This window comes from Microcebus murinus, chromosome 12 (assembly GCF_040939455.1).
Source record: "Microcebus murinus isolate Inina chromosome 12, M.murinus_Inina_mat1.0, whole genome shotgun sequence".
NCBI classification, from domain to species: domain Eukaryota; kingdom Metazoa; phylum Chordata; class Mammalia; order Primates; family Cheirogaleidae; genus Microcebus; species Microcebus murinus.
In genome coordinates, this window is record NC_134115.1 from 75,707,947 (window position 1) to 75,734,028 (window position 26,082).

A 26,082-nucleotide genomic window follows, 5' to 3' on the forward strand; every position below is an offset into this window, starting at 1 on the left:
AGCTCAGCCTTCATTCTTATTATTCCTCTTCTTTTCTCCCCCCTTTCTAGTACTTTAAACCTCTCTCCAATATTCTGGCTTATTTCCTGGGCAGAGCAATTTAGTGGTTTTTATCCTCACCTTAGCCAATATTACTTTTTAATAACAAAATAACCCAGGAGGGATTTTGCTACTGAAAAGCTGTTCTCGCCCCTATGTATGGTTTAATTACCAGATCTTAAGCTGACAGCTTTCTGAACTGTAGTAGACATTCACTAGGTAGACAGTCACTGGTTATCTACTGGCTATCAGTGTGTGATGTCCTAGGCCCTACTGATTATGGAAGTAAAAAAGGAAAGATTCCAACAATCCTCACACAGTCTAATTTTTTATATAACACTCTCTTCCAAGTCTTGAGGGCAGGTGCCATGTTTCATCTATTTCTGCATTCCTGGTGCCTAGTACCATGCATAGTATAAAATGACAATGTGCAGTAAATATTTTGTGGCAAAATGATTTGAGGTATTGTTTTAAGTACCTTTTTTAGGTGGAAACATGAGATTCAGAAAACCCATGTAATGAAACCTTAGTCATATGGTAAATGGCAGAGCTATGTGTTGAAATACTCAAATGCTCAGATACCAAATATCCCACTTTTCCTTCTCTACCATATTGGCAGCATGTTTCCTGAGAATAATGATTTTTTTTTCATATTTTATACACATGCAAAGACATTTGTGTTCCTTTCAGGCTGGTCACCCATGCCCGCATGTTCATTCCCCGCTGCTCTGCTGGATTTGTGTAGGAATGGGAGAGGGCCAGGGTCTGCAGGGGAACACCTGCAGGCTCCATTCTTGGCCCCCACTCAGGTGCCGGGTGCTCCAGCATTCTCTGCCAATAGCTGGTGCAGGAAGCCTCTGCAAAATCAGTCCAAAGAGGTCCTGGGCTTTTTCATACAGCTGGCCCTTGAAGGCACAAACTGGGTCATAGCAGCAGAAAATGACCATCCTAGAGCGAGGACAGTGGGCACAGGGATTGATACACTCTGAATGTTTGTGTCCCCCTGAAATTCATATGTTGAAACCTAATTTCCAATGTGATGGTATTTAGAGGTTGGGTTTCTGGGAGGTGATTAGGTCATGAGGTGGAGCCCTCATGAATGAGATTAGTGCCCTTATACAAGATGCCCAGGCAGCTTCTTCACCCCTTCCACCACACGAGGACACAGGGAGAAGGCACCGTTTCTATGAACCAGGAAGCAGACCCTTACCAGACACTGAATCTGCCAGTGCCTAGATCTTGAACTTAACCAGCCTTCAGGATCGTGAGAAATAAATTTCTTTTTAAGCTACCCAGTTTATAGTATTTTGTTATAGCAGCCTAAACAGACTAAGATAGGAATGTTGCCTAGAGTATTAGCTTTCTGTTGTTATAAGACAAATCACCACAAATTTATCAGCTAAAAAAATAGCACAAAGATATTATCTCACAGTTTCTATGGATTGAAATCCAGGCATGACTTAACTGGATCCTCTGCCTAGAGTTTCAAAAAGCTGCAAACATGATATTGGCTGGGATGTGTTTTCATCTGGAGGTTTGACTGAGGAAGAATCAATTTCCAAGCTCATTCAGGTTGTTTGCAGCGTTCCTTTCCTGTAGCTGCATGGCTGAAAGTTCTAACATTCTCGTGGGTGTCAGCATATTCAGATTTCTCCTTTCTGGATTTATATTAACTTTCATTTTAATGAAAAAAATATAAATAGTATTCTTTAAGTAAAAGCACTGAAAGTCACTCAAAAATCATATGGGTATCAATTTTTAAGTAGATACTTTACTATCAGATTCAACCTGACTAATAAGAACATAAGTTTATCCTGCAGAAATAATGATCAAAATAGAATTAAGATAAATTAGTATTTTCCCATCACTACTCAGGTCCACAAATTGAACTGACAGTGGGAGAGTTGCTTGAGCTCAATTAGAAATTCCCAGGTCTTCGGTTCATACCACTTTATCACTTCATTCGCTTTCTGAACAATACCCTCCTCTCCTGCCACCCCTACATCTCTTTTCCTCTCCCCCATTCATGGGGCTTCTACTGTTTTGTTCATTCACTAACTCTCTAGTCTGACTTGGGTTAATTATTTGAGGAGCATCTCAACTCCCAAAGGCTCAGTTCAGCTCAATTAAGGTCTACTTGGAGATGAATGTATCAGAGTTCTGCTAACTTGAACTAAGATAAAAAAAAATCATATTTAAATAGTTATAAATAATGTATACTTTTCTAGTGTATAGGTATAACCTTCCAGGAAGATCAGACTGTGCTTTTGTGTGTTCGTTTGTTTGTTTGAGGAAGGACTTCCTTGTAGGCTCCTGCAGTCATCTGGGTCAGGGGTCAACAATCTTTGGCTTTGTGGGCCAGGTGATTTCTGTCCCAAACTACTCAACACTGGCATTTTGGCCTGAAAGTGGCCCTAGACAATAAGTAAATGAATCAGCATGGCCGTATTATAATAAAACTTTATGGACACTGAAATTTAAATTTTATATTATTTCCATGGCTTGGTAAGTATTATATGCTTCTCTTGACCTTTGTTTAATGATTTAAAAACACAAAAACTACTCTTGACTTATGGGTCATAAAACATAAGGCAGCAGGCTGGATGTTGCCCCTGGGTCATAACTGGCCAATTCCTGGTGCAGATATAAAGCCAGTACCTACTCATTATTTTTTGAGGGGGTGGGTGGGGAATCTTCTCCCCAACTCCCTTGGAAGTCAGTTGGGGCTGCACTCAGGGTTACGGGGATCTCTGTAGATTTTTGTTGAAGAGAACAGTCTCTGAGGTTGGGTCTTCACAACAAGTATTTGCCGTGTTTGGAGGCAGCAGCCGAAAGAAGAGCCTTCTAGATTCTAGAGCCCATTGCAGCCCCTTGGAGGACAGCTGGGCCCAGCCAAGCTATGATTTCAGTGAGCTCATGGGCAGGTGAGGGGGCCATACAGGAAGATCAGGAAGGGTAGCAGCTGCCACGGGGTGAAGTCATCTCAGTAGAGCAAGGGGTGACCTGTCGAAGAACAGATGGCTGCCTGGAGATAAATGACTGGTTTATACAAAAAGTGACAACCGGGGCAGATTTGTGGAACATTTTAAAGTATCCTGGAGATTCCCAGGAATACTTTTTGGAATGTGGTACAGAGCTAGTAAGAGAACTAAGTTTTTATACTTAATTAGCTTGAGGGATAACGTCCCTATAATTTGGACATACAAAGAAGTGTGGCATTTTTGGTATGGTCTGGCTTCTGAGGCCTGAGATGTATGTTATCATAAACACTTTTGGTTGCCAAGCAACATCCATGTCCCTATTCTTTCTCTTTTTTTTTCCCTTAAATAAACTTTCTATTTTGAAATAATTTGAACTCTTCAGAAACAAAATAGCACAAAGAGCTCTCATATTCTCTTCACCAATATTCCTCCATTGTGAACATTTTTTTTCCTATTTGTCCTAGCATTCTGTCTTAAACACACACATTCTCTCCCTCTCTCTGTCATATATATTATTTTTTCTGAACCATTTGCAAATAAGTTACATCCGTTTGTATTTCTCAAAAACAAGGATATTCCCCTACATAATGCCAGCGCAACCATCAAAATCAGGAAGATAGTAATGATCCAATATTGCTGTCTAATGCATATGCCCAACTGAAATTTCTCTGTTTTCCCAATAATGTCATTTTTATGTCCTAGATTGAATCCAGGAACATGTATTCATTTGGTTGTCATGTCGTTTTACTCTCCTTCCATCTGAAACAACTCCTCTGTCTTTCCTTCTCTTTCATGATTGACATTTTTAAACAGAGCAGGACAGTTACTTTGTACAATGTGCCTCAGTGTGTGTTTGTCTGATATTTCCTCAAGATCTGTGAGTTTTTAACAGTAATATCTGCCAAATATTCTTCTTATGGCATTGTATCATTCGGCTCCAAATGCCAATTTGTACCATTACTGATGATACTAACGTTTATCACTTGGTTAAAAGGTGTCTAATGGATTCTCTACTGTGAGCTTAGCTAATAACTATCTTTTACTCCTCAATTAAAGATTAATAAGAATGTGTTTGCTGGGGAGAGATACTTCATGTCTTCTACTGTAAGTTGGAGCTTTTCTTCCTACTCCATGAATTTATATTGGCATAGATTAGTAGATTTATTTTTTACTCAATGGGTTATAATCTGTAAGTATCATTAATCATTTTGCTGCTCAAAATGTCCTAGACTTGGCCTGTGGAGCCCTCCAAACTGGCCCCAGTGGCCTTTTTACCTGTGGTGTCATTCTTTCTGCAATTCCTTGGTTTATGTTACAACAAAATACTCCAGACTTATCTTAAATTGTTCTTTCTTCAGCTTTGGAGCAACCCATATTCTAGTGTCCCTAGTTTCTTTAGTAGAGAGGCATATAGAGAAACTAAGAACAAATCATATATAGAAACCAAGAAGCCAAGAACCAAGACATGCCCATTGGGAAAGGGGTGCCAATGTTTCCAGGTCCTTTTAATAAACAGGCTTAGAACACACACACATACACAGGCACACACAGAAACACATACACAGATATACATAGACACAGACTCACAAAGAGACCCACACATATACACAGACTCACATAGACATACATACGCACACAGGCACACACACAGATACACCTGGACATGCATATACATGGACTCACACACCTGGGCATGCATATACATGGACTCACACACCTGGGCATGAATATACATGGACTCACACACCTGGGCATGCATATACATGGACTCACACACCTGGGCATGAATATACATGGATTCACACACCTGGGCATGCATATACATGGACTCACACACCTGGGCATGCATATACATGGACTCACACACCTGGGCATGCATATACATGGACTCACACACCTGGGCATGCATATACATGGATTCACACATACAGAGACACACAGAGATGAGCATACACACAGGCACATATATACACAGAGTGAGTCTATATCAATGTGTATTTATTTATGCATATTACGAGCTATGAGTTCACCTTATCACCTTCAGTTTCAATCTACACCACACCATAGAATTTATTCTAGTCTTTCCCTTCTCGATATTCATATATTTCTTATGCATCAGAGAAAAACCAAACTTGCAAAATTTTCAATGTATTTCTTTTTCTTTTCCAATCTCTTATGTATACTGTCCATCTCCTGCTGTGCTGGCATGTCTGTCCCTGATGTGCTGAACCTAAGAGTTACATCATAAAGTTTAGGTCTCTAGGAAGAGAGAAGGTGAAGGAAAGTGTGAAAGGGAAAAAGGAGAGGAAAAATCTTTGGCCCTAAGCATGCTTTGCCTCCCTGTGCTTTGAACAAAACCTGGGCCCCATGAAGTGGAATGGGAGAAGAGGAAAGAGAACAGAGGAGGGAAAAAAACAGGCTATGCTTCCCCTGCCAGGTGAGGTAGCCAGAATATCAACTTTGGTGAAGGGGAAAGAAGGAAGCAACAGGTAGGGGAAGGAGGCCAGAAGTTCCACTTCTTCCTTCCAATGGTGGCAGGAACTTCTAACCCTTCTAACTCTTCCTTGCTATATTCAACTGCACAGCTAAATGCTCAATTTCCTAGACTCCCTTGCTACTGGGGGTGACAGAGGGATTCAGTGGTGGCCACTGTAGTAAGATCATCAGACATGTCTCTGAAAAGTTGTGCCTTTCTGAGGAACGTGGCTTAAGGGCCAGCATGTGGACCCACCCAGGAAATGAAGTGGGAGGAGAAGTTGGCTGTGGGAAGAAGTTGGCCTCTGACTTCCTCTGCCTGTGGACCTGTGTAGGTGTGAAGCTCACAACTGCTGTGGACAGACAGCTACCTGCCAGACGATGAAAGAGTCACACAGGGGAACCCGAGAAAGAACTGTAGAGTTAAATCAAAACCAGAGCCTGCTCTGCCTTTTGACTTTCAATTATTTGAATTAGTATGTTTTCTTATTAATGAAGCCAATTTCAATTGGGTTTCCTCTACCTGTGGATGAAAGCAACCTTACTGATAGACACGGATAACAGCAATATGCCTCAGGCTTAGTTCTCAGCCACTGGAATACAGACAGAAATATGAAGTAAATCTAATGAGATCAAGTTAAGCTACTGTCACAGGTGCCATGATAAGGAAAACACGGGACACAATAAGAGCTCAGAGGAAGTCTGAACAAGGTGCTGCCTTAACCATCCAGGAGTTTACTGTTCATAGACATCACAAAAAGAAGAAGGGCCATTATAGACAAAACGCTCAGCATAAAAGCACAGAACCAAAGGCTGTTAACATTAGAATGAAAAGTGTGAGCCATTATTGATTTTATAAAGACATGTATGTTGTTCATATGTAGGTGCTATCAAGATATTGCTACTGACTACAGGGGCATAAATATGTGCACAGGTTATGGGGAACTAAAGATAAAAGCTTAATGCTCCCAGGGCAGAGCCAATTCATGGGTTGTGAATTGATATCTCTGAAACACCTCTTCTTGTGAGAATGGATGGTGGTGTGGATCCTACTTTTCTGAAGGATATGATGAGTTGAATTCGTGAGCATGAATACTTTTCTTCACTTTACTAACAACACTATGTTTCTTGAACCTGGAAGCAGAGGCCAAGAAGCTGTCTGTTTCAAGACCTGAGGCTGTTCACACCTCTAATCCAAGCCCCACATATGCGTTTTCTTCAACTAAGTTGTGAAACAAAATCCCCTGAGCAAAGCCCAACCCTGCTCTGAAATAGCATCTCTGCTCTGTGGCTTCTTTCCAATGCTCCAGAGTCGGTCCCTGCCCAATAGCACAGACCTGGTGCAGTTTGGATTTGATGTTGTTGACAGATGAACCTTTTGGGAAAGGAGAATAGGAATGTGTCCTCCTTTGATAGCACAATAAAAACCTAGAGCACCAGTCGTGTTCCTGTGTTGTTTATCTAATTTCAAAGAAAGTTGAGCTTGTCTCGTTTGAATTAATTAAAATCCAACAAGAGGATAATGATCCGATAAGGAAAGAAAAGAAAAGTTGTAAATCTTAGGGGAAAAGGCATCAAATAAGCATTGTTTTAAATTATAGGATTTCATATTTGGAAAATCAGGAAAAATTAACAAAAAGAAATATTAAAACTGATAAGGCCATTTCAAAAGTTGGGCAGATATAGGCTAAATAGACTAAAAACCAATTATACGAGGGTCGTCCGGAAAGTATCTAGCCATCGTTAATATGTAATTTTCATTCTACATGGCTGGATACTTTCTGGACAGCCCTCATGTTATCAGCATTAAGGACATAGGCAATTTGGTGATATGCTGTTCATGAAGCAAAACAACCAAAACAAAAGTGTCGGTGGAGAGGTCTCCTGCGACCACACCTTCCATCAGACAACCAAATGTTGCCATCACCTGAACAAAACTGAGCACGAAGACCACCAATTATTTAGCTCATGCTATGACTCCTGTTGGCAAGAACTCTTGCAACTTGTACTGTGATTCTCACCACAATCCCTAGGGTACGCACCGTGAGCCCTGCTATGGTTTGAATGTGTCCCCTAAAGTTCATGTGTTGGCAACTTAATCTCCACTGCAACAGTGTAGGGAGGTGGGGCCCATAAGAGGTGAATAGGTTGGATTAATGTCATTATTGTGGGAGTGGGTTAGTGATGGAGAGTGGGCTTGTTGTAAAAGTGAATTCTGCCCTTTCTTGCTTTCCCTCTCGTATACACTTTCTTGCCTTTATCTTTCCATGGGATGATGCAGCACAGAGGCCTGCAGGAGATGCCAGCCCCTCAACTTTGCACTTCCCAGCCTCCAGAACTGTGAGAAATAAATGCATCTTCTTTATACATTACCAAGTCTGTGGTATTTTGTTATAGTAAAACAAAATGGACTGAGACAAGCCCCATTTTGCATATAGGAAAATTGAGATGAGGAAGAGGCTCAAGTTCACACAGCTGGTAAATGACACAGTGGAATTAAAATTCCTCTCTGCCTGACTCCAAAATTCATAGTTTTTTCAGTATTTTCATCATAACATGCCCTAGATTCAGTTTTCTGGTTGTCAAACTTTCCCCTTAAGCTGAAAATGTTCTTTTTTTAATGAGAAGATCCCCAACTACTATTTTCCTCCCTAGATTTTCCATTCCTATAGGTCAACATTTTTCATACTTGGCTTCCATGAAGTTTCCTTTCTGTTCCTACAGGTGGAATGCCTGTATCTAGTTCAATTTAGAACAGCTAATGTTTGGATAGGAAAAACACAAGTGTAGCCATATTATTTTTAAATCAGTCTTCGTGTTTTAAAAGTCTAATGCAGATAATTTGTGGCATTTTGTATTTTTTGTTCACATTAAAACTTGAAAGAGAAGGAGGAGAAATTGTGGAGGCCCTGTTGAGTGGATTAAGTGTTCTCACCAAAGTTCTTAGGAAGCATTCCCCGACTGTGAATGTCCAAATGTCAGGATTTTATTATCAATGCCATCATTCAGCATCGAGAGTCCACACGCATCCTTCATGCCTTGTCTCTAATAAAATTTTCTACAGGAGTGGGATCTTTTCATTGTGTTTACTTCTGCAGAATTTGTCTATGTATAAACTGGCAGGGGAACATGAGGGAGACTTTCTGTAACTTTGTGACTTCTGCCTGAAATAACTAAAGCAAACCGTTTTGGAAAATTACTGTACAGAGCTTTTTTTAGAGAGAGAGAGAGAGAGAGAGAGAGAGAGAGAGAGAGAGAGAGAGAGAGAGAGAGAGAGAGAGAGAGAGAGAAATAATATGAAGTCCAGAAATTGCCTGGGACTAGACATACTGACTAGATCTCATTATTCCTTCTTTGGTTGATTAGTATCTCATGCTCCGTGGGTTAAGAAATGCCATCATCTTAGTCCATTTTGTGTTGCTAGAAAAGAATATCTGAGACTGGATGATTGATCAAGAACAGGAATGCATTGGTTTACAGTCCTGGAGGCTGGGGAAGTGCAAGACCGAGAGGCTGTGTCTCGCTACATCATAAGTTGGTGCGAGGCATTGCAGGGTGAGAGAGCTCACACAAGAGAAAAAGAGAGCGCCAAACCCACTTTTATAAAACACCCACTGTTGTGATAATGAACTTACTCCCACAATAATGACATTAATCCATCCATGAGGGCAGACCCCTCATGACCTAATCACTGCTTAGAGGTCTCACTTAACACTGTTGCATTAGGAATTAAGCTCCCAAGACATGGATTTTGGGGGCTAATCCAACCACAGCAACCATTAATAGATATAAATTGTTGAGGTTTCTCATATGAATGACAAATACTATATGATATAGTAGAAAGAGCATGAGCTTGGGAATTGTATATAACTTCATTCAACACCTGGATGTCTCACTTATGAAGCACAAAAAATTGTTCCATGGCTGCTTTTGTTTGCATATGAAATATAGAGTGAGAAAATATAATTTCTCCATGAGATTTGCAATTCAACACTTTTTCATGTGGAATGTCTTCTCCTTCTTACCTACTCAGATAATGTTTATTTAGGCTTTACCTCCTCTGCAATGACTTCTTTGGCTATTCCTCTCTCCCAGGCAGAGTTTTGTCTCTCTGGCTCCCAGATTACTTCACACTATTATAAATATCACACTAAAATTAAATTATTTATTTTCTCAGGTGTGTCCAAGATTAGACTATGCCAAACCCTACCTTCGTTGTCTTCACATCCACAACACCAAGCCTCATGCCTGATGTCCTGCAGATGTTCAAAAATGTTTGTTTTGATGGACGTGGCCTATATCAGTTGAGTCATTTTCAGAATAAATTTACTTTTCCCTCCATTGTCCAGATAATTTTCCCAATTGGCCATTGGTGATAGAATTGCAGATTTAAGTGCTAGAACACCTAACTCATCCAACTCACTCAAGTCCAGTCCTTTGTGTTCTACCTTTACGGTTTCTGCCATATCCACCTACCTGTCTATCAATATTCACATTTTCTTATGTTGATTGTTTTTCAAAAAACTCTAAAACAAAAACAACTTTTAAACACTCAATTATTCACTTTATATTCATTCTAAGCAATTAATTGATATCAAATGTTTGATATGATAACTGTCTTCTAATGTGCATTACTAAAATGATTACATGCTTATCCATGTAGTACCTGTAAACATTTCACATACTGCCAGCAGTGCACACACTCCTTGGAAAACACTGAGCTCTGGGTCTGTCTTACTTATAAGTGAGGACATTACATGTTAAGAGAAGCACATATCTAACCCAGGATCCCACAGCTGCAGAGCCTGGACAAAATTCCTTGTCTTCTGATCCGGCCTTCAATGGCAGTTCCATGAATTAAGCCAAATATGTACATTTCTTTGGCACTCCAGTACTTTAAGCAGCCTTTGTCATTGCTCCAGGGCTTTGTGGCTAGGGGAAAACAAGACACTGCACAGCTCCCTGCCAGTGCCCTAGCAACCAAGCACAACACAGATGGCCAACCTGGCAATCTGCCCACCAGACACTGATTGTATACCTGGTGGTGAGACACAATGACAGCTTCCTCCACACAGGGATAGCGTGTGTTTGCACAGCATGGTTAGAGTTTATAGTGATATGCAATGAAGATTGCATCCTGTGCCTTCAGGCCAACTTGCTGGTTTCGAGACTAGAAGCAATAGCTTTCCACTGTTGTAATGACAACTTGTCTCTTTCAGCTGGATCATGTTAAGACAGTAGGAATTTTCTTTTTTGGTCCCTTTTTAATAGTGCCTTGTAATAATAGGGTAGCATTTTCCCAAGATGTTTATTGCCAGTTGCACACATGTATTGGCTCACGAAGTCTTAGGCATTGCTTAACATCAAAGAATGGGACTGGTCCCTATTGATAGGTGAACAGTACCCAGTTTATAGGTGGAGATACCAAGACTCATTCTAATCGACCAAGCATATATTATATGCACATATCATTATTTATTAAATTTAATAAATGACTATTGGGTATAAGCCATTCTACCAGGCCTTTGACATACAAAGACACAGACTGCAAAGTGTGGCTGAAGAGGCATTCAGACAAGTAGAGGAGACAGACATTTAAGCTAATAACTATAATACAGTATGGTGAGTGGTCTAATAGATGGGTGTAACCAGTACTGTGAGAACACAGAGGAGGAGCTATTTCTTCTTCTTCCTGGAGGAGGTTAAAAATGAAAGCTAATTTTGTGCTGAACATTATATCCAGGGAGATGCATTATGGCGAAGTGATGAGAGCTCTTGCTTTGGTGCCTGTTGAATCTGCGTTTGGGTTTCCACTTTGCCACTTACTCCTTTTGTGACTTCAGGCAGGTCACTAAGCTTTCCAGATCTGTTTATGTATAGAACGGAGAGAGAAAGAGTTCATGTCATACATATGTACATAAAGTGAGAACAAAATGAAACACTCATGATGAAGTGCTTAGCATCTTTTCTGGCACCTAATATGTGCTCAATAAATATTAGCTCTGGTTGTCATTCTTATCATTATTATTATTATGTGATGGTGATGTGAGTTGCCTTGCAGGCAGACTTATGATGTGGTATTATCATTGGCATAAGAAGGTGCTGGCTACAAATTCAGCTCTGAATTTGACTATCTATGTGTCCTTGGAAAGCCTTCATCTCCTGTGGTAATTTATACTACACGACCAAGCTGTAGAAGCAAGCCACTTATTCTCATCCCTTAGGTTTCCTTCCAAAAGCAAATCTTTTTCACAAGTTTTCACATTTCCAGAATTGCAGTCTTTTCAAAACTTCTCATTAATCTCTCAGAGGCGTTGCTCACTAGGTTTTGGAGGTAACATGTTCTTGGAGATAACATTATTTTTTTGAGAAATATTACAATATGGTCATGGCCCATTGTATTCCCTGCTATATAAGTCAAATCTGGATGAGCTACACAATTGCAAGATGCATATCAGATCCAGAACTTGAGCTCGGATGAAGCGGGAAAAATGGACAGAAGTTGGCATGATGTCCAGAGAAAGAGGGAGGCCATGTGTGAAGGAAATGATTCTAGACAGGAGAATTCTCACAGCTGATGGGAATGCAATGTAGTGGATGCTGCACAAGAGGGTGGGGTGGGCTGGCCGTGTTGCACCGTGTGCTGTGGGGGCACAGAAGTGAGTGGTTCGTCCTTCCTAGGGAGCTGGGTGAAGGGAGGTTGCAGAGCAGATAAGAGAGTATATGAATAGGCAGATGAGCAAAGAAGCAGATGAATAAGCATATGTCTGAGGAAATGGTGAGCTACAGCCAGTCTTGTGCATCTGGGGAGGAGTATCAGACTATACTGCAAAGATTGACTGGAGCCAGATTGGGGGCAGGGAAGATGATGGAAAGTTGCTTTCATTTGAGTCCCCTGGGCTTGTTCACTGCTCCCAACCCATGGCTCCCACCACTACAATTGAAGTGGTAAAAAATGAATGCAAACTATGTGCTCTACATCATGTGAAGTGGTTTACATGTTAAATCTCTTTTAATCTTCACAAAAATGTAAAAAAAACCCTAATGTTTTAACTAGGATTAAATTTGGCTAAGAGTAATATTGGCACTCCCTCATCTCTGAATAACAGAGATATAAACAAGATATAAATTTGCTTTTCCTTCATGTTCAAAGCCTTACATTCAGGAGGGGCTGTCATGGTGGCTCTGATATGATGGATAAAGAGGGTTTCGGGTACCTAGGCTGCTTCTGTTCTGTTGCTCACCTATCTTAATGGCCCAGGCCACGTCATAGCCCAAATTTGGCTACACTAGCTCTAGATGGCTTGTCTGCATTCTTTTCACAGCAAGGAGGAAGAGATGAAAGAAGGCATCATAGGGGCATCCTAGATGTGTTCTAAGAAAGCTTTCTGGAAACTCCCTCATGATGTTTTTGCTTGCAGCTTGTCCAGAAGTTGGTCACGTAGGTGCACCTAGCTGCACCTGGCTGCAGAGGATACTAGAAAATGTAATGTTTGTTCTGGGCAGCCATGTGCTCAGCTAATAATGGGAGTTATTTCACTGTGAAAAGGGGGATAATGGATGGCCACATCTACTAATGGTAGATTTATTTGTATTTCAACTTTCCAGGTAAGGAAACTGAAGGTTAGAGGAATAAGGTAACTTGCTCCCAGTGACATAGCTAGTAAAGGCTGATGATTTCAACTGTTGCCAGTTCTGGTGGTCCTAAGGACAAGACTTACTCCCCAACATTACTCATATGTCCTAGTTTGGGTCCCCCCCCCAAAGCAGAGCCCAAGACGAGTACTTGCATGAGAATATTTGGATTCATAGAGGGTGACCAACAATTAATTCTGGCAACAGAGGGGGATCCTGGGGTGCAGAACTTTCAGTTAAACTTGGGATGTCCTGGGAAACCGTCCTGAGGATGAGATGATCAGGGAGCAGGGGACAAGAGAGGGGCCAGGATAAAAGCCAGCATGAGGGTGCATTATGAAACAATGGGACTCCATTTTGTCGGGGCTCTGAGCATCATACAGGAATGCCTTTTGTAATTGTCCACTGGAAAGATGGGTACCTAGAGTGTGGATGTCCAGTAGCCCTTTTCCCCATCAGTTGAAGGTTGTTCCCAGAAGCTTTAATTCCTGGGATACTTCTGGGCTCTGTCTGCTGACATCATGGGCCAACTTGATGAGTCACAGAAAGCTCTAGGGAGACCTTAGAAAGACACGCTGTAGCCCTTGATGAGGGGCCTTGGCAGTATCAGTCGAGTGCAAATGGTCTACCACAAGGAGAACTCCAATTACAGGTGAGTTGAGGGGTTTAAAGTGGGCACTGGAGAAGTCTGTTACACCAGGTGTGTTATCTTATTTAGGAGATTTAAGAGCTCAGGTATTAACATAGGACAGTGATTCTTCAACTGTGCTTCTTTGATTCTCTGAAAGTTCTAGGAGTTGTTTCTGAACCAAACCTTCATTCTCTCTCTTTGAGGGTGGTGGGGGCTTTAAATTATGGTATTTTTTAGTGCTTTGATTCCCTAACTTAAGCCAAAGAAGTTCTAATTTCATCTGTTACATATTATGCATCTTTATGGATTTCACATGAAGAAGAGTTTCAGAAGTTTGTGAAGCACTGCACTGGGTAATAGGGAGTCACTGAAGTACACATGTAAGGGAGCAAATCAGCACATAATGATTGAGAAATCCCACTCAGGCTGCAGCGTGGAGAATGTGTAGGAAGATCAAGGCTGCAAGCAAAGAAAACACCCTGGAAGCTGCTGCAATCGCCCAGTCAATGAATGGTATGAGATTAGCCAGGGAAAGAGAAGGGAGAATGTGGAGAATGGTGTACTAAAAACAGGACTTACTCGCCAACATTACTCACATATCTTAGTTTGGGTTTTCCCTAAAAGTGGAGCTGAAGATAAGGACAAACATATTTGGAAGGGAATCCTAAAGTGACTAACCGTTGCGGTTTTTCCACAACCGAAGGGTAAATGTGTGTGTTAGAGCTGCCTAGGCTAGACAACCAACTGGATTTGGGTGGTAAAGAAGAAGAGATTGAGGTGGTTTGGTCCACTGAAGATTGTTGATTTGGCTAGCATAGGGTCAGAATGGTGCCATTTGTTGAGAATAGATAAACAGCAGAAGGATCTGATCTGGGGGGATAATGATTCATCTATCTGATGAATTAATGGCCAGGACCTGAGCCCCTCTTTCTATAATATGGGGAAGTCTTTATTTAGGGAGAGTTATGACAGTTTAGAGATCCCTGGCTCCAGTCTCCTCTTGAGAACCTACATAGAAAGAATTATCCAGGCAGAATGTTCTTTATTTCCAGGGCCCAAGTTGACAGAAAATCAATTCATTCTGTTCAGGATAAACTGATCAAGGTATGCTGCAGGTGATGCCTGGGACCCTCACCTTTCCACCCCTTCAAGGAGCACCAAACACTGAATTCACTAATGGTGCCCTGGAGACATTGACACAGGATGGAAGATCGATCTTCATTAATTCATTCATACATGGGACATTAACAGAATAACTTTGTTGACAAAATTCCTTGAAAAAGGATAATAACAATTTAAAAATGACATGAGTCATTGATGAGTTCTTTGGGGCTTTCTAGGCATTTGGCCATTTGAGACTTCTCATTGTACTTTACTCACAGAAACACATACTAATAAAATTAGGTAAAAACAAAACTAAGCAATGAAAACAAAAGCCAAAAAAATTCAACCTATAACAACAACTGGAATAACATTCACAATCATTAAAGCCTACTTGGAAACCATTAGAAGAAGAATGGATTGTTCCAAAAATCCCGAACTTTAGTCAGGCATACATGATAACCATTTTGACTTTATAAGGTATAATATGAGACATCAAAAAACTTTCGAGATTACCACAGCTGTTTGAGGAACATCCTTTTATTCCTTTAAAGCCATCAACTGCCCTAGGATTCACTCTTAATCTCTTCTTAAATTGATGGGTGTTTTGGGAAGATATTTCAAGAAGTACAGAAGGATATGAACACACTTATAAATTATGGGTGTGTTAACAAAGAACACTAGGTATTTATGATTATAAGGATGATGCATTCTAACTCATATCAACTGTCTACACCCTCAAGGCCTGCTGATCTAACAACTTTGGAGCACGAACTGTCTTTTCCTTGGCTAGACTTAGTGTTCCTGAAACTTAGCTGCAGGCTGCTGTTCACAAAGAGAGTGCTGAAACTCTCAGCCTGTTTAGTGCCCAGCCCAGGGGGTGGAGGCTCTTATACCTGAGTTATCTCAAGTCCCCCCAGTTGAAAACAATCTCCCTATTAGTACCAGCAGGAATACTGTAACATCTTGTACAAATTATTTGAAAATATACATAGTATTAGACGTGGTTCTTCTCTATCACCTAGGGACCTCACTCTGCCTCAGTTGTGCCTTTACCTATGCTTCCATCTTCCTTTCCATGAAGTGCAATCTAGACTGAGGGTTACTGAATGCTTGTCAGCCTCAACGTCCTTTATTCAAATGATATATTTTGTAAAATTCTATATATAAAATGAATAAGAGCAGTTCTGCTGAAATGGATATGAGGATCATGGAACCCACCTTCCATAGGTTATTCCTCACCACATTTGGTGGCTTTTAGGAAACTACAGAATTTAGTTTGCAAATATATAATGCAGACAATTTCTACTCTTGAGTGTCCATGGGAAAGTTGTCTGAGTCAGTCTTCCTGGATTTGAATCCTGGCTCAAATCTTGGCTATTTCTGTGTCTTCGGAAGACATTATTTAACTTCTCTGTGCCTCTGTTTCCTAAACTTTTAAGTGAGTAACATTTTGTTCAACACCAGAGTTTCTGTGAGGATTACATGATGTAAGACATGTAAAAGAACTTCAAATGATGCTTGTTACATATTAAGCCCCTAGTAAACATTACACATCATTGTTTTGATTATTAATGTGGCTCTAAGTTAAGCCATCAATTATTATTTAGTCTGAGAAATCAATTCATGCTGATGTGCCTATGTTCTCATGTATTTTTGGGATAAAAGTAATACAAACAGCACCAGCAAGAATCATAACACCATCAGCAAAGCAGCACAAAGCCCACCAACAGTCACAGGAACTGCTTTGTAATGATTATGTACTATGTTTAGCTACTGCTTTAGAATGTTCCATGACCTCACAGTAGCCCTACCAATTTCCTCTTAGGTAAATTTCTCAGATGAAGAAATCACGGTTCTTGAAATCCAAGCCACTTCCCCATAGTTAGACAGGTAATACATGGCAGAGTCAGAGATGGCGCTAAGGATGGAGTTTCAGGTTCTGATGTGAGTACTCAGGAATAAGTGGCACCTTCCTTGTTGATGTCCTATGAACTCTTACACACGGGATGCACGTAGTTATATACCCAAGGGTCCCAGGTCCTTCCTTTTCACTGTTAAAGGAGAGTGAACTCATGGTTGTCCCATATGAAATCCTCATTGGAGAAAATGCTCCTTGACTTTCTCCGTCCTGCATTCTTTTTTGCTTCAAGTTAATCTGACAGATGTAGAGCCCTCTTTACGCAGACACTGAGAGGCGAGGCAGTGTAACGTGAACTTTGTTGTCAGACTGGGGTTCAAATAGTCCTTTGGCCATGTCCCACCTGTGGGACATTTGCAAGTCTTTTCCCTCAATTCAATTTTTGTTTTCCTTTATGGAGGTAATTACATCCACCCACAGGGCGGCCATGAGATTAAATATGAAAGCTCAGTGCCTGGAGTCCCCAAGATATGGGAGTTATTATTATACTTATTAAGCTCATCATTCCCATTAGTCACAGGAATCTGTTTCCAGCCACATTTTACCCAAGTGCCAGTTTCTTTCCCAGGAGCCTGTGTGCTCTGCATGGCTGAGAAGGCGCCAGGCTATTCTCTGCTCCCTTGAAAAAGGCACTTTTACCATCAAATGGCTCTACTGAATCAACCCAACATTTCCCCCTCCCCTGCCCCCTCCCTGCTAACTAAATTTTGGCACTTCTTCAAGGGGCTTTCTGTAATGAACAGGTTCCCAGAGAAAGCTGTTTCCTGAAAGGCTTATAGCATTTAAAAGAAAACAAGTTTAGGGTCTCAGCATTCTTGCTTTTGAAGAAAGAAAAGAAAGCAGCTTAATCTGCAGGCCTGGCAGCTGTAGCAGGAGCCTCAGGCTTTCCTGATCACAAACCTAAAGAACCATCATCTCATCATGCGTGCTATTTCCCAGATCCTTTTGCAACTCCATTCTGGCTTGCTGATTTGCCCGGGGAGGGTTTGGTGGGAAACCCAATCTCTCCCCTAGTTCTTTGTTCCTCAAATTAGGGCTGGGTACTGTTGCCATCCCAATCAGCACAAATAAGCCCTTTTCTTACAGTAGCATGAAATATAGTGGCGTGAGTGTGGGTGTTGCTTCTCTGACAGGTTTAGAGGCTCGTGGTATAGAGGGGAAAAGTGCAGGTATAGGAGCCAGGCAGACTTGGGTGCTGGTCTGCCACACCACACACAGCTGTGACACTTTGAACAAATCACTAAGTCTTCTTGAACTCCCTTAATCTGTCTTCGTTAAATTGGAATAGTCGTGTTTACTTTGCTTGTGTTATAAAGACTATGAACAGAAGTGCACATTAAGTGTCTAGCACAGTGTCAGGAATATTCTATGTGCTTTATGGATTTTAAGCATGTCTTTCTGAGCTTTCTGTGTGTCACACAGTGTTACGCATTGAAAATAAAGACAGTAAGCAATTTGGACACGGTGTCACTCTTGTAGTGTGGTGGACCTATGTTTTTCGTACATTGGATAATGAGAATTGGGGATAAATGACCAGGATCATATAGTTTTAGTTATAAAACCATTGAATATTAAAGTTGTATGGGACCTTGGAGACTAAATAATTGTTTTGCAGATTAGAATAAATGGTATAGCAGAGAAGAAAAGTGATCTATTTAAAATCACATGGAAAGCCACTAAGAAAACGAACTTCACTCATAGTTAAGTACTTTCCTTTGTTCTCTGCTCTCAAGAAGCTTATAGATTCACTGACAAGTCAAATAATTTGTGAAAAGAATGCATCAGTACACATTAACTATGTTGGGAAAATACCGTACAAAACAACTGAGAAGTAGCTCTGCTCTTGGAGAAGTATTTTGAGGAGATTTCTACGGGAGGAGAGACCAGATTTAGGCCTCGATGAGCGGTGAGTTAGGAGAAAACATTCTGGACAGGGAAAAATGCATGAAAAACATTGCCATTTTGGGATTCTCCCTAAGATGTTAGAATTATTATTATTTTTAAAACAGATTTATCCCTAAGGTCTTTTCTCCTGGAAGAAGCTCTGCTTAATGTAGTAGGTATTTGGCTCAGTGGGTGATAAATCACATATAAATGAGCACTACATGCATAGATTTGTGTTTCCATGGCTTTCTGGATTATAAAACCCTTACCCCACAGGATGATTATACTGCATCTCTGATCTTTTTCTGAGGGGTATTGAAGACTGAGTTTGCTCTAGCCTCAACATGAATATTTTATTTAAGGAGCCATTAAAATTTATTTTTTTATCTCTAAAATCTGTGAATTCAAAAGCAGTTGTACCTTTTTGTTCCAATGGGACCTCACACAGACCTTTCATTAGAAGCCTTTTTGTGTTTCCAGAAAGCATCATGTTCCAGAAAGGACGTTAGTTACTCAGCCTAAATCTACTGGAGGGAGGTGAAAATCAAAATTCAGTATGACTCATAGGTATCAGGGCCATAAGAAAATGTTTAAACATTAGGAGGGTTAACGTAGATACAGAAACACGTACATTCTTAAATAAAGTTTCCCGCTGACTCTAGCCTTTTCTCGGGGCAGGGAATTCCTTCAAGTATAATGATATCCCACAGGATTTATAGGATGGCATTTTTCTTAGAAACTAAAGTCCAAATTATTTTGGATATGGTAAAAGCTCCTGGAATCTTTCCCTTGCTTGTCAAACAGGGAACATTGGCTCTCTTTTGGAAAGCTTGGTGTCCAGGTAGACTGGGCCAAGATGTTTTGGGCATCTGTCATGGGTGCCATGGTTGGTTTGTAAGGGCAACTCACCAACCTCAGTTGATTTTAGCAGCTGCTCTCCTCCAAAGGGGGAAAATGTAGAGTTGGAATGGATCTAAGTTGGAGCTCTCAGAGCTTTCTATTCAGATGCTGAAGTAACTTTTGATGGCCTGTTGAGCTGGGTGGGGTGGGCTGGGAAGCCACTCCTTATCATTAGGTGGGTATAGGTTTTCTACAGTCCAGAGTTAAGAAAACAGGGCTTGCATAGTTCAGAAAGTTTCTTCCCTATTCTTGCCAAAAAGCCAATCCAGGGAAGAAAGGCAACTGAGTGCAGTGGGCCTGGGATTGAGTGTTGGCTGTCTTTACTAGCTGAGCTCTTGGAAAAGTTACCTGGCCCTTTTCAGATTTGGCTGCCTCCTCCATAAAACAGAGGCACTGATATGTAAGTTACAGGGGTATAATGCTCAAATAAGAGGTGACACATTAAACACCTGGCAAATAAGAAATGTTCAAAATGGTAGCAACTTTTTAAAAATCAGATTTTAAGAGACTTTCAGGGGAGTTCAAAGGGAGGTTCCTAAGAAGCGGACACACTGAGATTCGGAAAGATGTCCATTGGAAGGAGACAACAGAGTTCTGAATTCCATCCCAACTTGTCTATGCCTGTTCCATTTTGTCGGGGTACCTGGGAGTGATCAACTGGGAGTGCTCACACCAAGCAAGGCTGCAACCAACTTAAGTCTAAAATGTAATAGCACTCAACTCATTCGTCCTTAGAGAGATTGTGATTACTCTGTGGGCTTGAGAGCTCCTGGGAACCAGTCAGCTAATTCTTTCCACTGTAAAAAGACATGTTGCAAGGGGGATTAAATCTCTACCAGGGAGCAGGTGATTAGAAAATACGGAGTGAAAGCGAGTCACTAAGGACCTTATTGGCTAATATGAAGAGCCATGACTGCCTGGTTGGCTTTTTCCAAGGTAGGGACAAAGCTACCCAAAAACCTGGTGTGTTCATGCCAATGAAACAATGTCTATCCTGAAACACTTCTTCTCCCTTCCTTTCTTCTGGTTTAGGCATGTTGAATGAGCAGGATAGGTGAGGAAAGATAAGAAAAAGGCTACTGTTTTCCCTCAAAGTTCACCTGTGGACCCTACATAGACTCCACTGTCTTTGACCCCTTGGAAGAGAATCTCTGGCAGCCCAATAGCTGGTCCGCTTACTCTTACAGAAAATGTGCCTTCTATCCATTTGAAACTGCAATACAATTTTGTTTTAGCTATCAAAATATCCAATTCCCTTTATGAGTCAAAGTGATGAACTTTATGATAATTTAAGTTTCCCCCTTTCTTAGCTCAGGAAGCCTGTAGTAAGTAAGAGGTGTGGGTATGGGTGTTTCTTGATCAATTGTTTTTATTCTTTTTCTCAAACTTATACTTTGAATTTACCTTCCTAGTTGTAGAAAGTTCTGTTTGAGTCAGGGATGGGGAAGTGAGCTGGGCAGGGAAAGGTAGTGAGATTAGCATTGTTGTGGGTGGGCATGAGTGCTCTCTTGCACTGGTACTTGTTTAAGGAACATTCTGTGTGCAGGTGGAGACCTCACTCTGTCCCTGTCTCATTGCTAGGGACTGCTGTAATGCACAATGTACATCTCCACAGCTGGTCACTTAGGAGGCTGCACAATCTCTGCTGGGTTTTCATCAGCCCTCCTGGTACCACTATTACACAAGGCCTGTTCAGATGGCTCCTGCCTGGCTAGTTTGCTCTGTCACTTGGATCCACCATCAGTGGCATGCAATGACTTCCTAATCTGTTCTACTTGGCTGCCACAGGCTGCTTCAGTCAACCTTCTCCTCTTTAGACTTTTCAGGCATGTCAGGCTGGACAGCCATGAGTCCCTTGAGTGTCTCCCAAACTCTAGGAAACACATATAGGCTTTGATTAATCTCTTTGAAATTCACTTAGATTGAGGTGAAGGGAAAATAAGTCTTGTCATATCATGGAAGTGAAGATAGAATTCAAAGCATGCTTCAATGACAATCAGTCTCTAAAGTCTGTTTAAGCCATTTGTTCCTTTAATGTAGATATTAAGCTAGCACTTGCAAAATCAGCTGTAAGCCACCTCCTTTTTCAGTCCCTCATAAATGTGCAAGCATCTTACTTCGAAATGTCCAAGCCTTTGACAACCATTGCTTTTGGCTCCTAACTGAAAAGGAAGCAGCATCCCATCAAAATATCTCTTCTTTCTCTTCCTCTTTCCTGTTTTTAAAAATAATTTCACCTTCTGAAAATATTGCATGCCCTTTAGCTATATGATAATTGACACTTTATTAGATGCTGGCAATATAAAGGCAAATACAATGGCTATGACAAACAAATAAATGTGCTATTCTAACAGAGTGAGATAAATATCATATGTAAGAAAGTGTGAAGTTCTGTGAGAAGATACATAAGGTAGATCTAACTCTAGTCTGTAGGATTAGGTAAGACTTCTACTCTAATAGGTGGTGCTGTCGAAGTTGAAACCAGAAAAACTATAGAAGTTGTTAAGGCCAAAGATTTGGTTTTGGGGAAAGTATTGGGTAGAGTGGAGAATATGTATACAGGCTGGAAGAAAGTAAGAATCTGTTGGATTCCAGACCCTAAAAGAAATCCAGTTTGGATGAAACTTGTACTGAGAATGTGGGAGCTGGAGTGTGAGGTGAGATTAGAAAGTAAATTGCCACTAAATAACGAAAGCCTTAAAGGAGTACAAATGAAAAGGTCTTTTGAGGAAGTAAATCAGTTTACAAACCGTGTTCCATTTGAGGCAGGTTTGGTTATACTGCAATTCCGAGGATGTCTCCTGTTCATGATGGTTAGAATTGGGAGCCTCTCTAGTCTCCTTAACTGTATTTGTCATGTGTCATCTCACTCTCCATTAATTTGGCAACCTTGGAATCCCAACTCTGAGCCCTATCCTCTACAAGGCCCTTTGAATTCATATGTGAACGAGGCACATTCTGTCCATCAAGTCTTGTCCGGGGGACAGGGAAGGACATTAGTGGTGGCAGTTTTAAATTCCATAATAGAGGGCCTGCTATTCTAAATTCTATAATAGATACTTTTAATGGGATGGTGGAGGAAGAAAGTAGAAGAACATGGAAGACTAAAAAAAGGAAGCCAATTTGGAGGTGAGTGGGCGTGGAATAAAAAAAAAATACTTTCAAGAGTAGGTGACATGCTTGAGCCATGGGCCGAAGAGGTGCAGGTGATATCCAGGTGAGTGAGGGACTGACAGATGAGCAGAGGGAACGTCTGTGAAAAGGCAGGAAGCACATGAAGGCCAGAGGTACCCAGGTGAGCGTCAGTTGCCCAGGTTGGCTGCAAGATAGAATGGGTCTGTGTGGTAGTTGCAAGAGATGTGGCTACAAAGACAAGTAGGGGGCCAGATCAGGAAAGCCTCATGTGCCCCATTAAAAAGTATGGGTTTTAAAATGCCCATCAGTACATGTGTGGATTGATAAAATGTGGTATATGTACTCCATGGAGTACTATTTAGCTCCAAGAAACAATGGTGATATAGCACCTCTTGTCTTTTCCTGGATAGAGCTGGAACCCATTCTACTAAGTGAAGTATCTCAAGAATGGAAAAACAAGCACCACATGTACTCACCAGCAAATTGGTATTAATGGATCAACACCTAAGTGGACGTATAGGAAAAACTTTTATTATCAGGTATTGGGCGGGTGGGAGGGGGGAGGAGAGGATGGGTATATACAAACACAATGAGTGAGATGTGCAACGTTTGGGGGATGGTCACGCTTAAAGCTCTGACTCGAGGGAGGAGAGGAGGCATGGACAATATACGTAACCTTAACATTTGTACCTCCATAATATGCTGAAATTAAATAAATAAATAAAATGTTGGAGTGTTCTACAATGAAACTCTATTCATGCAATATGTATGTAATTAAAAATAAATTACATTGAATCTGAAAAAAATAAAAAATTAAAAAGTATGGGTTTTCTTAGTTTAATTCTGAGAAGATGATGTAATCTCTGGGTCTTGGGGGCATCTTTCTATATCTGTTCTGTGCTGGCAACACTTATCGCTATTTGTACTGGGCGTCTAGCTTGTGGAGGGAGTCACAGGAGAACAGCAAACTTAAAACTGGTTGTCAGCGACTTGTTGAGGTTGTTACGTAGAGGCAGGTAGCAGGGAAAAGCAGCTCATTCACGAACCCGAGAAGTAGTTCACAGAGTCTGGAGTTAAGTGCCCTGGCAAAGCGTGGGGTTCATGAAGACAGGCCAAAACCACAGTCTGTCTAAAATGATGCTGAGTGGCTCATATTCTTCTATACAAGGAGAATTTGGAAGCCCAAATTACCCTAGGAGAGGCTTGTGTTCTGAGATGCCAACACAATGGGTTTATTGTCTAAAGCTCAGTGTTCTCCAAACATTCTCACTGGGCTTATTGTTGCTGCAGAGGAAGCTTTGCTGTTGGGATTTTGTTGTCCCTATCCATTTCCTTTCTTGCCCCCTGCCCAGAAACTCCTTGGAACATTACTTATTGCCTTTCTGGGGAGGACACTAGATGATCTGATTTTGATTTCTAGCAACATTTATTTTAGTGTGTACATATTCATATGCACACATGTGCATATGAATATGTACATATAAATATGTATGTTTATATATGCATTTATGTATAGGTAGGTAGATAGGTAGATACAGATATTTGCATGGTACTCACATGGGGGAAAAATTAAACTTATCTCCTTTCAAATATGTATAAGAAGTGTAAATGAGTCACTCAAGTGTCAATTTTGTTAACCTTTAATTTTATTATCACACTTTTTAACACTAATTCATAGGGTTACTAAGGATATCTTAAGGGAATTAAATTCTAGACATTAGGATCTGAAATTTCCACAGTGCCATATTTATCCTGGCATGAAATTTAATTCAGCTATTATTTTAATGGAAGGATGAAAAATAGAGTTCTCATAATCTTACTGTCTTCCCATTCTTATTTCAATTTTCTAATTTAGAATTGCTCATCTTATGTCCCTTTATGTGTGTCTTTCCTTTCAAGAGGCTAAAAGTAAACCTCCATCTTAGGAGATGCAAACATGAAATTGGGTGGGAGGCTCACTGTAACCTCCGGTGACACTGACAAGACTTTTCATGATGACTGCCCCTGAAAGTGTTCTCCTCTTCCATGGAATGGGCCAAACTTACTCGACCGTAACATGAAATATTTGGTCAATGTTGGTGGCTCTGTTCTCTCCCTCAAATGTGCCAGGACCACTGTGATCCGTGTTGCCAGAATCTGACAAGAGCCTCTTTCCCAACCTGAGCCATCAACTTGTGACCTCTGTCCACCTTGCACTTCGCTTTCCAACCTGTGTCTGAATTCACTGTATTCTTCCCTTTTATCCCAGAGTTCTAAACCTCACACAGCTTATTGTATGTTGATCTTTGATTTCCTTCTTCACCGAAATGGTACACTGCTCTAAGGAATAAATGAATGAGATAATTCATATAAAGAACTTAGGACAAGCTGCTGGGCACGGTGACTCACGCCTGTAATCCTAGCACTCTGGGAGGCCGAGGTGGGCGGATTGCTCGAGGTCAGGAGTTCGAAACCAGCCTGAGCAAGAGCGAGACCCCGTCTCTACTATAAATAGAAAGAAATTAATTGGCCAACTAATATATATAGAAAAAATTAGCCGGGCATGGTGGCACATGCCTGTAGTCCCAGCTACTCGGGAGGCTGAGGCAGGAGGATCACCTGACCCCAGGAGTTTGAGGTTGCTGTGAGCTAGGCTGACGCCATGGCACTCACTCTAGCGTGGGCAACAGAGTGAGACTCTGTCTCAAAAAAAAAGGACTTAGGACAAGCTAAGGACTCAGCACACAGACAAATACAATGATTACATGGCACTTATCAATGAGTGCCACCTACCTTGTGATGGGTTTTGGTAAAATGCAAGCTTAACTTCCACCATTTATTATTCTGTCTGAGGCAACTTATTCTAAGGCAATTTATAAATCTTTTTAATTGGGTTGCCAATTGGCAATCTATTTTCTTAACCTTTCAACCCACTCTCAATGGGTGATTGTTTTGCAAAAGGCAGCTTGTGTCTTCCCAGTGAGAGTGTCCATCAAGATGCCTCAGTTTGAATCCAGGTTCTGCTACTTACTGATTGTGTGACCCTGGGCAAGTTACTTCTATGTGTCTTAGTTTACACCTCTGTAGAGTGGGGATAATAATAGTGTTTGCCTCATAAAGTTGCTGCAAGGATTACTTGGGTTAAAATGTGCAAAGCAATTTGCAAACTGGCTCAAACAATCACCATATGAAGCTGCATCACTACTATCATGACTCTCCCTGTACTTAGAAAACACACACACACACACACACACACACACACATACACACACACACACACACACACACGGCTTTCATGAAAGGAAAAATAATCTACAGAACTTGCACATCTACCCACATCGATGGCTGACTTCATGCTATCATGCACAAAATAGTTTATCTTCTCATTATGGTGAAATAAT